Genomic DNA, 15,560 nt, shown 5'->3' with positions numbered 1-15,560 from the left:
AGCTAGTTTCTAACCAGCTGCTCATGGTAGTGGTGGAAGTTTATATAGGAGAAGGAGTCTCCTAAAAAGGTGGAAGGATGAGCTTATCTTCAAGGGGAGTAGTTGCAAAGGGTCGAACAGACACGCCATAGAAGGGAGTCGACATTCACAAAGCTAACAACCAAGCCTGGAGAGATCTGGAAGGCTGGTTGTTTGAACAAATTCGCCCAAACTGGATCAGCGCGGATTATACGGAGACTGTCGCGCTGTCAGCACATAACAATAACTGAACAAGTCATGTCAGCGCGGAAGGACACGCGAAAGCCGCGCTGTGCGTCATCGCGGAAAAGTGATGTTCTTCCGCGATGGCAGGGCACGAAATAGACTGTGGGGCGCTGGTCATCGCGGTTATTTTAGGAACAGACGCGCTGATGCACAAAACTTTGGAAAAATGGGTTTTTAAGCCAGTTCAGGGATCAAACACTTCGTGATTGTAACTTCTGGACACAGCAGGGTGACTGACAGGAAGGCAGTGATAAATTACTGTGTAACAGATGCCCCCTAAAGCATGAAGACCGAGAGAGTGGGAGGGGTGAAATGCTTTACAACACACGCCGAACTGGAACACCACCAGGAAGTACCGAAAAATCTCTGACAATCATATACATGCAGTCTAGGCATGGGCGCAGCCATCCAAAAGACATGCAAGACTGGTCTATGGTATGGACGCAGCCATCCAGCTAAAGAGACCATAATAATGATAAGGTATGGTCGCAGCCATCCATGAAGACTCAGGTATGGGCGCAGCCATCCAGCAATGAGTCATGTAATGATTACCCACAAAATCGCAACCTGGACCACAGTGAGCAAGGATCCAGGGTCTTGCGCTCCATCTCGACCCGAACAGAGTACAAGTCCACACATGTGAATACAGGGGTTGGAGTCGAACATGCATGAACATCGTCTGATTACCGGCCAATGATGAGAACCGTTAACAGACGCGAGAGGTACCACCAATAATGACAATGGCCCTCAAGGTACTATAGGTACAATCCGTAGCGTGTGAATCAATGAGCTGGTGTCGAACACCCACGGAATCATTCGATCGTAGGTCAATGATGTAAACCTTGCGTCGAACACGAAGAACCTGCCATTGAGGCATGCAGGCTCCAAGGCACCTGGAAAGAGTCTCTAAGTCACTTTCTCGGATAATGAGCTGAAGTCGACGAGAAGTGGCCTTGATCGAAGGTGGGCCATGATGATTCCCACATCATCGACACGAGACAGAGGTATAATAATTTGTGATGAGATAGCGAACGAGGTTGCTTTGTGGCAGAGGACAACTTCTCTTGAACATATAACGGCACTGTAACGGATTTGGCAGCACTTGACATCAAATGAGCAGCGGGTAGGATGATGACGGCAATGAACAGATGAGAGGTCAAATAGGATGCCCCAAACCCATGGAGGCTAGTGAAAACGAGATGAGATGACCCCACCCAGACACGAAACAGCGGAGTGCCATGTTCAAGAGTGACGTACTGCCGAGACGACTGTAATCAAAGTTCCATTTTCCCCACCTTTGCAGGCAGGTACCCCGATTATTTTTGGATGACAAGCTTGACGGGGGTAACATATGCTTGGTGTGTGTCGTGTTGACCATATCCGATGTCATTGAGTGTTTAACGAGCCTGACAAAGGAAAAACTCGGCTTCTTTTCTTGTTTCGAGAGTCTGAAAAGAATGCGGAAAAGGAGACTCCAGGGGGGTCCTTTTTCGTACAGTTGTGTCTCTCGAGCCCGAAAAAGTATAAAACTGTGCTCGAAAGAACCGCCCGGTCATTACAACCGAGGAGTACTTTTCATAAATAGTGTCGCCGACCGGAAAAAGTAAAAAAGTGGTCGAAGACACGTCGTTTTAGAGCCAATATCGAGTGCGAAATGACAAACACCAGGCGATCTTTTTGGTTTCACGGTCGGAAAAAGAGCTTAAAAACGACCGCCTTTCGTTCCCTTTAACGAGCTGAAAGGGAGCTCGGCCATCTTCTCTTGTTTAACGTCGGAAAAGAGCTTAGAGACGACACTTTGGGAATCACATGAATCGTGAATTGTCATGACCAAGCTGCGATACCTGTACCTGCACAAGGGCATTACCCGCATAAATCCATTCGATATACGTAAAAAACATATGGAAACATGCTTGAAAACAGAACCAAGGCTAGTTTTATGGCTAAAAATGGTAAAAACCCAAAAAATATGATAATTTAGGAGTTTTTACTATAAATAGGGGGAGGTAATAAGTCATTTTTACCATTTTACTATTTGGAGTGCGAAGAACGTGGAGAAACCAAAAAGTTGACGGAGCGATTTCCAGCCCATCCGGAGACCATTTTCAGATCTGCTTCTTCCAGGTAGGTTCCCATTCCTTTGCCCTGCATTCTGGTTTATTTTAGGAGTTTTTTAACGGTTGAATAGGCCCAATTGGGCATTTTTTATTTGCATGGGTGCGCCCTCGGTCAGCGCGGAAATTGCCCACGGGGTCGCGCTGATCGAAAAATAGCCAATGTAACCAACTTCGGGTCAGCGCGGAAAAGGCGTGTTCTTCCGCGCTGACCTCGCATTTTGTACAAAGAGCTGCCATTGTCAGCGCGGCTGTTTCTAAAACAGCCGCACTGGCGCGGAAAAAAATTTTGTTTTTGAAAATGAACGTGAATTTTTACCTGGAAGCACTTCTGATTGGTTTTTATTGTTCATGCAGGACACCATGGCCTTTCAATGGCAAGAGAGAGTTCACGATGTAGAGGATGTGGCTGCTTGGGGAGACGTAAATTGTTGCAACGCCATGCGGGCGTGCGGATTCATGAAATTCTTCCTTACGCCGCGTCTGAGGGCCCAACATGATCTGCTGGAGCTGCTGATCAGGGCATGGAACCCGGTGGACCAAAAGTTCACCATCCGTGGTCACGACATTGAGTTTGACCATATGGATATCTTTTTCTTGACTGGGTTGTCGTGCCGAGGTGGGAGGCCCATCTTAGAGGGGCAGCGACCTAGCGGTGGTACCCTGGATGACTTGATGGCTGAGGTTTGCCCGGGGGCGGTGAAAACGCGGAGTGGGAAGTGCTCGATCCCCACAGTGAGAGACATAGTGCTGCGCACCATCCTGTTCATGGTGACCCGGGCAGCGGGCAGCATGGCGAACCATGAGGCATCCAAGACCCATCTTCTACTAGCCCTCGAGTGCCTCGAGCCTACCGTGTTTGACTGGTGCACTGCAGTGTGCAACAACATGAAGAGGCAATTGAGCAACTGCCGTCGCGGAGAGACGAAGCAGTTCGGGTATGGATCGATCCTGGTCCCGCTCATTCTGGAGCGAGTACCAGCCATGCGACTGCAGTCTATGGCTGTGGATGCCCCCAGAGATCCTCGAGAGACGAGGGCCTCACGATGGGCTCGGATTATGCCACGTGGGGGTGGCGGCCGACCACATAGCTGGGGGGTATATTTCAGAGACTGGTTGGACCAACAGGAGATCTTCGTACAGGATTGGCCATATGCGGGGATGGATTTCCGCAATGATCCTGACTTGGTGCTGCCTCCGGGTGAACAGTGGGATGATGCAGGTATGACACTTTTTGTCTTTTGAGTTTTGTATTTTTTTTATTATGTACATGTCCTAATAAATGTCTTGTCATGCAGATGTGGGGCCTACTAGACCGATTGGCCTGGCTGCCACGGCACGGAGAGAGGGCCCGGGAGCTGGAGCTTTGGCCTTAGCCCCTCCAGGGGCCAACACACCAGAGGCTGTGGCTCGCAACCTTGAGGGGTTGCTGGAGGGGGTGCCGGATTTCCAGGGGGTTGAGGAGGTCCCTGTGGAGCATCAGATCCACACAGTGGGTGTGGAACCCAGAGTGCACCGCCTTCTGAGGCGGGTGGCACGAGCGGCTGTGTACTACAGAGAGCACCACCCAGCCGATTAGTCACCTAGGTTTTATTTCCACTGTTTATTTTGAGACATTATGACTCAGATGTATTGAGATTTTGGGACACGTACTTCTATTTTTGAGCGCCTCAGTGCGCCACACGATATATATATATATACATACCGGTTTTTGGATGAGTCGTTGTTACATGTGATGATGTGTTATCTTGTGTTATGCGTTTGTTCAGTACAATTTGTGATCTTATGTATGAATTTGCACGACACTCGACTCATGGATTTTATATGTTTAATGCAAGCTTAAAAACACACGTGCAAACTATGCTTGGAATGATTTATTTACATATGCTTATGGTCTTACTATGCTGTTCTTTCCTTCCTTGTATGATGTTTATCTGTTTCGCAAATGTCTGTCTAATACACGATTTGCCAATGCATCAGTCAACGTATTTAATCGTCTCGGAATATGCTGATAAGTAATGTAATCGAAATTCCGTTCCAACAATCTCACACGTAGGTATAACCTTAATATGCGCTGGTCTCTGACGGAATATTGCCTGTTTAGTTGATGGACAACCAGCTGGGAGTCCAGGTTCACCACTAGCTCTCGGATACCGAGGTCAACTGCTTCGGCAAGTAATTCTATTACAGCACTGTACTCGGCAACGTTGTTAGTGGTACGACCTAGGCACACACCCTGCAGGTTTATCAACTCCCCGTGAGGATCGTAGATCACCCACGCTGCCGAAGACAAATTACAAGTACTACGGCAGGCACCATCAGCGAAACCAACATAAGGAGTACGAGACATCTGCGCAGGAAAGAGAAAGCATAATAAGGGGCAAAAACACGCCTTCACACCAAAGCAAAAGAAACTCATGCAGTAAAAACTCAAAAACACACGTATATACAAAGTGACTGTGAGCAGCTATGCATAGTACTTCTTCAGATAGAGCCCATTCCGGGGCTTGTCAAGAGGATTCCCTTCATAATCAATCAACTCATATGCGCCCTTTTGTAAAACACGTTTCATGATGTAGGGACCTAACCACATGGATTCGAGTTTTCCTGCCCCCAGCTTATCCTTAGCTTGATCGTAGAGCAGTACTAAATCTCCCTCAACAAAGGAACGAGGATGAATATTCTGATCGAAGTGAGCTTTGACTCTCTTCTTCTGCGCTTCGATAGCCAGAGAGGCCAAACGACGAGTCTCGTCTAACCGTTCTAGGTAAAGAAGCCGTTCCTCCACCGGAGTGGTGTTGGGAAGCAACTCGACAGCTAATTTTAATGAAGGAATTTCACATTCGACGGGAAGGGTAGCCTCCAGTCCATAGACCAGTTGAAACGGGGTGAGACCGGTGGCATCCTTCACAGAAGTCCGGTAGGCCCACAAGGCTGGGAAAAGCATTAGATGCCAGTTCGACTTGTGTGTATTGACGGTGCATTGAAGCATGGTGATCAAAACTTTGTTCACAGCTTCAACTTGACCGTTAGATTGAGGATAGTACGGTGACGAACTATCTTGACGCAAGCCTAACTGGCTCGTTAACTCTGTCATCATATGATTTCGGAAATGCTTTCCATGATCTGTAACAATAGCCTGAGGGACTCCGAAGCGAGTGATGATATGATTGAATAAAAACTGCGCCGCTGTGTGACCGTCTTCGTTTAATGTAGGCATCGCTTCGGCCCACTTGGTGAAATAATCCACGGCAACGATAATGTACCCATGCCCCCCGGCCGAACGAGGGTTACAGGACGTATAATCGATGCCCCATTTGGCAAATGGACCAACGGTTACAACAGGGTGCAGTGGTGCAACAGGTGCACGCATCTTCCGGTGGTAAACCTGGCATTCATGGCATGCGCGTACAGCAAGGATGCAATCCTTGAATATAGAAGGCCAGAAATAACCAGCGCGGAGGATCTTTTGAGCGGTAGCGTATCCGGACATATGGCCGCCACAAGCGCCGGAGTGGCAGTCATTCAGGACTCGCTCAGCTTCCTCGAGAGTTAAGCAGCGGCGAAGAAGAGAATCGACGCCGAGGCGGTACAGGGTGTCGCCTAAAATGCGATACGGTTGAGCCTGATGACGTATCCGTCGTCGGGCTTCTTTTGGTGTATTGGGACGAAACGAAGACGTTTGTAAATACACAATGATGTCCCCGTACCATGGGTCGAGAGTGCTGATGAGAAAGAGCGTTTCATCCGGAATTTGCTCCTCTGAATGAGATGGTGCAGACTGAGATGGTAAGGAACAGAGCAGTTCAGCAAAGACCAGTGATTTCTTGGACTTGGCGGCAGTAAATTCCAAGTCGAACTCTTGGAGGATTACGATCCACTTCGAGTATTTGCCCCCCAGCAACTGACGTGATAAAATATAGGTCATGGGGTTGCAGTCAGAGATCACGGTCGTTGTGCGCAACAGGATGTAATGACGGAAACGTTGGACGGCACATACAGCGGCCAATGCCAACTTTTCGACATATGCATAGCGAGTCTCCGTATCAAGGAGGTTGCGACTAAGATAGTATACAACGTGCTCCGAGCCATCGTCATCGTCTTGCACTAAAACCATGCCGATGGTGGTATCGGCAGCGGCCAGATAAAGGGTGTAGTCACGGTGGTAATTTGGAGGTCTTAGGAGCGGAGCTGAGACCAGAAGGTCTTTAAGACGCTCAAAAGATTGCTGAGCGATAGCGTCCCAATGAAAGGGCGTGTCTCGCTTTAGTAATTGCGTGAAACCCTTGGCCACCTCGGCATAATTTGGGATGAATCGTCTGAGAAAATTGGCTTTTCCCTGCAAGCTTTGTAATTGCTGTAGAGTGGCAGGGGGAGGAAGATTCACAATGGCCTCGACTTTAAGGGGATCCAAACGGATGCCCTCTCGGGAGACGATAAACCCGAGTAGTCGGCCAGATTCCACGCAGAAGACACACTTATGCGGATTGAGTCGAATACGGTAGTGTCGACAGCGAAGGAAGATTTCGCGTAAATGAGATGGATGGTCTTAACGTTTAGCTGAATGAGCGGGTAGGTCATCCAGGTAAGGTTGTACGATGTTTCGGATATCATGAAAAGCATACGACATCGCACGCTGGAAAGTGGCGCCGGCATTTTTAAGACCGAAAGGTAGCTTCTTGTAAGCGAAGGTGCCCCAAGGACAAATGAAAGCAGTCTTGTGCTGGTCTGCGGGGGCTATGTTGATCTGGTTGTAACCAGAAAAGCCGTCCATGAACGAATAAATTTCGCTTCCTGCGCAATCATCGATAAGCTGATCAATAAAAGGCGTAGGAAAGTTATCTTTTGGACAGGCGCGATTGATATCGCGATAGTCAACACAAACCCGAATAGTGCCCTGTTTTTTATTGACAGGAACTATATTAGATACCCATTCCGTGAGGGGAATGGCATAAATGAAACCAGCTCGAAAAAGCTTTTCAACTTCGGCCTTGATGGCTGCAGCCTTTCGAGGGTGCACCGGGCGTAAACGCTGACGAACAGGCTTAGCCCCAGGATAGGTAGGGATTTCGTGCTCCACGATACTGGGGTCAATGCCGGGCATTTCTTCGTAAGACCATGCGAAAACATCACGAAATTCACGAAATAGATCTGTGTAGATTTGAATTTCCTCAGGAGTACATGTGACTCCAATATGAATATTTTCGACAACTCCTGTTTTGACAGAGATGTCGATAGCCAAAGTCTGCGTAATGTTACCCATGTTCCCTTCCGAAGACACTTGATATAACTGGATAGGTGTTTGGAGAGGGATATGTGGGAGACATGAAGCAAACTTTCCGAGACACGTGGCCATTTCCGAATGAGGAGGGAGGAACGAAGAGCGATGGTGGTGATCTAACCAAGGGAGCTCTTCGGGAGACATAGTCTCGATAATAGCCTCGTCGGATGGGAATGATTCCTTCAGGGGGTCCGAGGTGGCCTTCTCTCCCAACCAGGGGAAGGTTTGAGGTGAATCGGGAACGCTGCCTGGAATAGCAGGTCCGGAGGTTGAAGCCGATGCAGCAACTATTTCGATGTAGTTGAGCTCGGCTGGGCTCAACGGCATCATCTCGCCCCAGGAGTCTTCTTGATTCACGGGAGGGAGAACCCATGGATCAGAATGCGCCGTGATCATGTTAACGGAGGCGAGATTTGGAGGTGGGAGGGGAAAGACTCCCATCAAGGAGGGATCTTTAAATAATCCGGCACCCACACTCTCGAGCGATTTGAAGGTATGCTCCACGAATGGTACATTCCCTTCAGAAGAGGAAGCAAAAAAGGACAGCTGGTCCACCGTGACGATTTTTCCTTGATGGGGAAAACGAACGACACGGAATAAGGAGGAAGCCACGGCTTGCATGGCATAAGTCCAGCTTCGTCCTAGAAGGAGGTTGTAAGTGAGGTTAGCGTCAACGACTTCAACCTCGACTTCTACAGTTTTCCCTTCTAAAGAGATAGGTAAACGCGGGAGGATACCAAGTGGACGAGATTCTCTTCCATCGAACGCCTCTAGGGTGGTGGGAGACTGGCTCAGAGCAGGCGAACCAATAGCCTTCCAACAAGCAACTGACATGATGCAGGTTGAGGCTCCTTCATCAATGACAGTACGGTGAATCGTCTTGCCTTTGATGAGAACTTGTATAAGGAAGGCCACCTGATGAGGTAATCTCTGCGTGAAACCTTCGAGGTCGAAAGAAATGAGATCCGAATCGGCCGGGTCGATGCCACCAATTGCTGATAGCAGGGACTTCCTCTGGGAGGGGCAGCTCTGGAGGACTTCTAACGCGGACATAGCAGACGGAGCCTGAGCTAAGTCCTCGATAATGCTATAATGCTGAACGGCACGAGCATTGGGGTTATAAGATGACTTCCTGAGTACACCTTTGGGAGGGGGTCGGGGGATCGTCTCGGTGCTGGGCCGTTCAATGTGAAGAGGGCCAGAACTAGACGCGGGAGCGCTGGAGGGGACCTCCGGCTCCTTCCCGGCGGAAGATGGATATTCTTTCGTTCGAGTCGTGACGTGGACGGGGATGGTTCCTGCCATGAATACTTGAGAACCGAACGAGGAAGAGGATTGAGAAGGGTCTGCCACCTGATGCGTCTGCTGGGATGGGAAAGGCTCTTTAAGCACGGCGGGGGACCCTGAAGCACCTTTTAAAAGCCGACTAACCTCGGACCGCCTGGGGCAGTCCTTGGTGTAGTGATCCTCCTCGCAAATGAGGCAGGGATACTTAGGCTTCCGCTTGGCTCCGTCCTCGGTGGGAGGTTTAGGAGGATTCTGCTTAGGTTGTCCGGATTTTTCTTTGGCCTTTCCTTTCTTTTTGCCTTTCGAGGATTTGTCTGCCGCGGTGGACTGAACGGCATTTACCTCAGAGGTATTCCCAGGAATAGATGGGCTCTGAGAAGCATTCTCGTTAGAGGCGTTTTGTTTCTGCTTCCCAGAGTTTGCGGTTGATTTCTTACTTGGTGAATTCACGGAGCCAATAACTCCATCCACAGAGGGTTTCGGTGGAGCTTTGGTTTGTCCGTGCCTCGGGGCATCTGGCAAATAGTCATACAAAGTACCTGACTGAGAATATACTAAGTCAAGGTATTGAGCTCGCGCAATCGCTTGCTCTTCAGTTACACACGCCCCCATTGCAATATCTTTGGCAATTTTAGGAACAAAGGACGTGGTAAACCAGTCGGTCAGGAGTTGATCGGGAATCCAAAATTTAATCAAACGACGGCGCCTTCTCCATTCATGTATATGATCAGAGATGTGCGTTGCCGTATCCTGTTTTAGAGACGTGAGCAAATGGGTCCCAGTCTCGTACCGAATGGGTAACTGAAAATGAGTAAGAAAGGCCATAGCCAACGAGTTAAAGTCTGAAAACATACCGCGATGAAGTTCGATGTACCATTTTGCGGCTGAACCAGTGAGGGTCCTCTGGAAGAGGCGCAGTCGGATAGAATCATCAAGCCATGAGTTAGATGAACACCAAAGGTGATATGTCATTACGTGGGCTTGAGGATCCTCTCCGGCTTTGCCGTCGAACTTTGGACAGTCACCTGGTATTTTGGTCGGAACCGGTGGCCACCATGAGTTATGCAAAATAGGATCGTTTGTTAACTTGGACACATCGGGTAGTTCCAACGTAGCCAAAAATGGTAGCTGCGGGTTGAAGGACATCTGTGGCTGAGGGTTCGAGGCGGTATTAGGGTTCCACCCAGATTGGGGTTGCCCCCACGAACTTTGTCCAGACGGACCTGGCCCAAAAGGACCGGCCGCATAAGAATTTTGTCCGTAGGGGTTTTGTCCGTGTGCGGACGACTGTCCCTGTGTTTGCCCCCCAGCTCCCCATGAATTAGCAGCTTGCCCGCCAGGTTGACCATATTGATAATTTTGATAGGGAGTGACCTGTGGTCGCTGATAATTTTGGTAAGGAGCATACTGATTTTGCCCCTGGGGTTGCTGGTAGCCATGTGACTGCTGGGTCGCATACGGAGCCTGGTAGGCAGGCTGCGTTTGATATGGAGGTTGATAACCTGTTTGAGTCTGAGGCCCAGAGTATTGTCCTTGAATCGGTTGAGGTTGGACTACACGTCCCGAAGGTTGACTTGGTCGGATTCGAGATGGACCTGGTTGGCCAGCAGGATAGCCTTGCTGAACGCCAGGTTGTCCATGTGCCACCAAGGGTTGTCTTCGCGGAACGGGTGGTCGAATTGGTTGGATAGCTGGTTGACGCCGAGGCTGGCCAGCTTGTCCAGGTTGACGGTGAGGGTAGACCCCGGGTTGATTTGGCTGGATAGACGGTTGGCCCGTTTGTCCCCCACTGTAACCGGGTTGGGAAGAGGGTTGGGCTTGCTGTACGGCAGGCTGCCCTCTTGGGTATATAGGCTGGGCAGAGGGTTGCCCCCCTTGCCCAGAAGGATTTGCGTTTCGAGGGGTAGGTGGGCCCTGTTGAACATAGGGTTGTCCACCCTGGCCATAAGGATACCCTTGCTGGACGGCTGGTTGATTTGAGGGATTGTAAACTGAGCCAGTTGGTCCAGAGGGGTACCCTGGCTGGAAACCAAGCTGGTCTTGAAAAGACGGTTGCTCTGGCTGCCCAGTAGGTTGATTCTGATATGGGTATGGCGGACCTCCCATGTCCATAGGTTGTTCCTGGTAAGGTTGACCTTGAGGATGCCCAGATTGTCCTGGGTCAGGCAGGCCATATAATGGTTGCCCTTGAGGGGGCTGCACGTAGAATGACGGGTCCTGATTGGGTGGTCCTATGGGCTGCCGAGGAGGGTCTCGGTTTCCAAAGTACTTAGTAGTGTGGTCATACATGACATTCAAAGATTCCTCGTTCTCTTCGAAAGGGTGACGAGGGAGACCTGAGATTTCCTCAAGGAACTCACCATTTGCATCGAAGAAGAAAACAGGACCATCGTAATCTGGGTCTGTTATAGGTTCCCCATAAGCATCATACGGTCCTGATCCTGGAATGCCTCCAACAAAAGAACCAGCTTGAGGAACTTCAGACGAGGGAATCGGTACAGCACTGACGACCGGAGTCGAACGTGCTACACAAACGGTAGGTTGAGCGGGAACTGAGGTGACGGGCGGGTTGAGTTCTGACGTGAGGGGTGGGAAAAGAGGCTGCGAAACAAAAGGGCCGATCGAGGCAGCGAGAGTAGGATCCCATATAGTGGTAGAAGTTGTTCTAGCATCATACCTATCCCTTAGCGATTGATATCGTGGAGGGAGGGGAGATGAAGACGGGATCGGGGTCTCAATGTCTGTGACCGCGGGTGTCTCGATGTCTGTGACTGCGGGTGTCTCACCCGTGCTGGAAGCTGCCCCCTCCATCGGAGATGACATACCTAAAGGGGTACGGGGGGTTTGGGGGGTATCCCAATCTTCTTCCCATACGGGATTCCAATCCTCCAAGTAATCTGGGTTGCCTGGGGACCGTACGTTAATAGGCTGGATACTCGGAACAATGGGAAGAGTACCGCCTTCAACTGGTACCTCGGGAGCAACAGAGGATTGAGAACCTTGGTCACTTATACCGGGAGTTGATGGGTCAGCCAGGATGACCAGACCCCTTAGAACTCTTAAAGGAAACTATCGATAAAAGCCTACTCAAAACTATCGCACACAAGACCTAGAAAAGGAGATGTTATCGTGGCCAAATTAATTTTAAGACGCAAGGACCAAACTTGACCTTTTCATATTTGAGGAGTCGAGAAAAGGACAAAGATGACTCCAGTCTCCTTCGAATGTTTAATGAGCACGAAGTGACAAGACGCTCACAGGCACCTTTTCGTTTAGGGAGTCCGAAAAGGATCAAAAGTGACTGCTCTGGAACTCTAGGTAGAGGGTGTGCCAAACTCTTCACAAAACCACAGAATACTTTTTAGGGTACGGGTGGTCAATCTTCGTGAATGCTGTGTTCACTGCATTGCGAATTGTAGGGCGGCCGACTCGGCTTCCTATGGATAAAGGATAAAAGCCTAGTGGGGTCTCCCTATATACTCGACGGTACGTGGGAGCGCAGTCCGTATTAGACCACTATCGAGTCACAGAAGGAGGAATCACCCAACCTAATGTGAAACAACAGTGACTATGTTTTAAGACGCCGGAACACGTCTCTAACCTAGACCTCTAAATATTTGCGTTTAGTTCCAATGCGTTTTTAGATTCATTTGGTTCATTTTATAGTTGATCTTGAGATTAAGTTTCGATTTCAAGCTCTATCGTATGTTCGCTCACAATTACTTAGATGCAATCTATATGCAAAAGAATTTCGTTTCGTTCGATGAATTCTAGCTACGAGAGAGCAAAGAATTTTTTAAACAAAACGAATACAAACAAACAAGTAGCTAAATGCAACTAAAGCGAGGAAAGGAAACTTTTCTTTTGAAAATGGAAATCAATGAAATGTTCTTTTCCTTTTTGAATTTTAAAGTAAGCTACTAATTCGTCTTCTTTTAGTGACATAAAACACCTAAAGGAATTTGGAGGAACTTGAACACCAAGTAAACTACTTAATGAGAGCACACGAAGTTCCCGAAAACACTCAACCAAAGTCTCGAAATCAAAAGGAAACAAGGCAATGCACGAGCTATGTGATCTAAGCTCTGCAAAACAAGCAAGCAGGAAGCGAAAAAGACCACTTGGAAGCACAATCCAATACACTCTGACAATCACTGAAAAAATGCGAAAAGCGAGTCTAGAACGAGCTGGTCAATCAAGCAAACAGGGATCCTCACGGGAGGATTGACACACACACGGCCACTAGATGTCCTAGGGTTCAGAGCGTGAAATCAAATAGAGAAAAGCAAACATCCGACGGACCAGGGTCGCAACCAGTCAATTAGAGACCCAAACACAATCCAGTAATCGCAAAAGTAAGGATGAAAACATGAACCAAGCAGCTAGAAGGGAAGTTGTTTGCAAACTTAAAACCAAGCAAAACGAAACCCTATGGAGTTGAGCTCCGTAATCAAACAGTTCAAAGTTCAGAGAGTGAAAAACAAGTCATCAGACAAGTGGGGAGAAGAAGGGAAAGTCACAGCCAGAGGTTCAGGAGGTCAATTTGGACAAAAAAGAGTTTTTCAGGCTCAGCGCGGGTAGCCTTCAGCAACTTGGCGCTGACAGGGGGAGGCCTTCAGCAACTTTGCGACGTCAGCGCGGAAGGTCAGGGAAAAAGCGCGCTGCCCTAGGACAAACGAGGTCAGCGCGGATATAAGGCACACAGACGCGATGACCGAAATCGCAAAGAAGAGGGGGCGCGATGTCAGCGCGGAAGAACACGAATAAAGCGCGCTGCCCTTGAAAACGAGGTCAGCGCGGCTGTTAGACGTACAGGCGCGATGAAGAGAAAACCAAAAGAACAGAGTCGCGATGTCAGCGCGACTGTTCCGAAATAAAACGCGCTGGGAGTAAAAAACAAGGAAAGCCAAAATAAAAACTTCCCAAACCAAAGGCAGGAGCTTTTTAATAATAAAGACGCTTTCCAGAAACACCCAGAAAGTTCATAAGCAACAAAAGACAATCCCAAAAACCCACAAAGAGATCAATCAAAGCCAAACACAAAAGTGGACTCAAGAGACAAAAAGGCTGATCCCCAGCGGAGTCGCCAAATTGTTGAGAAGGTAAATCCCCTCTACGGATAGAGGCGATCCCTACTAGCCCAATAGGGGTCTAGCAACAATCACACAATGCTGCCACGCATGTTCCTAGTTACAATTAAACAAGAAGTAAAGAGCACCTACTTGGATTCCTGCGCTGTCGTTTGTCGAGGAGATGTTTCCTTCGCTCCTTCGCTTCAGCTGGTCACAGTCCTCCGCGATCCCCGCGAACGGACACCTGCACACACGAAGAGAAAGCAAACGCAAGCGTGAAATCTAGTAAAAGTAACTATATGCCAGTCAGAAAAGACATAATTCACATTTATCCATTGCATAAACAAACGAGAATGGAACAATAATAGCAGTCATCTATTATTAATCAGAATAGAGAAGAGTACAACCAAATGTTCTGACGTCGGTAAACTCCTCAGGAGGGATCAGTCAGCATGTATCTCAAGCATTCACCTTTGAGGATGATTCTCCCAAGACAAACAACTCTCTCTCTCTCACACAAATGTCACAAACAAACTTCCCAAAGCAATCAATCACTTCCACTCCTAACACACCACACCTATAGCAGCAATCTGAGCACTACAAGCTCTGTACAATCCAAGCTAAGTCTAGCTAGTTTCTAACCAGCTGCTCATGGTAGTGGTGGAAGTTTATATAGGAGAAGGAGTCTCCTAAAAAGGTGGAAGGATGAGCTTATCTTCAAGGGGAGTAGTTGCAAAGGGTCGAACAGACACACCATAGAAGGGAGTCGACATTCACAAAGCTAACAACCAAGCCTGGAGAGATCTGGAAGGCTGGTTGTTTGAACAAATTCGCCCAAACTGGATCAGCGCGGATTATATGGAGACTGCCGCGCTGTCAGCACATAACAATAACTGAACAAGTCATGTCAGCGCGGAAGGACACGCGAAAGCCGCGCTGTGCGTCATCGCGGAAAAGTGATGTTCTTCCGCGATGGCAGCGCACGAAATAGACTGTGGGGCGCTGGTCATCGCGGTTATTTTAGGAACAGACGCGCTGATGCACAAAACTTTGGAAAAATGGGTTTTTAAGCCAGTTCAGGGATCAAACACTTAGTGATTGTAACTTCTGGACACAGCAGGGTGACTGACAGGAAGGCAGTGATAAATTACTGTGTAACACCCCTTTTCCATAATTAATATATACGGGCCTTGCCAAGGAAGGATCCCCTTCTGGAATGATCTGATGGAGTGCTCCCTTGTGAAGAATAATCCTGTGGTGATGGGTGGAGATCTGAACTTTTCCATAGGCAGAGCGGAGACCTGGGGTCCTAATGCAAGAGAGGATCCACAATCTGATTTCTTTAGGAACCTCTTAGCCACAAACAATCTTATAGAAGCAAATTTCATCAAGCTGAAGCCTACTTGGAGGAATAAACGAATTGGAGAAGCAAGGGTGGCAAAACGCTTAGATCGCTTTTTAATCAATGAGGATCTGGCTGCGGATATCCCTTTATTCAGGCAATGGACAGAAGAAAGGGGGCCTTCGGATCATTTCCCGATC

The sequence above is a fragment of the Pinus tabuliformis genome, chromosome 9, assembly GCF_031772625.1.
Source record: "Pinus tabuliformis cultivar Carrire ecotype Pingquan chromosome 9, CPIR1, whole genome shotgun sequence".
Lineage (NCBI taxonomy): Eukaryota > Viridiplantae > Streptophyta > Pinopsida > Pinales > Pinaceae > Pinus > Pinus tabuliformis.
This window is presented reverse-complemented; position numbering follows the sequence as displayed.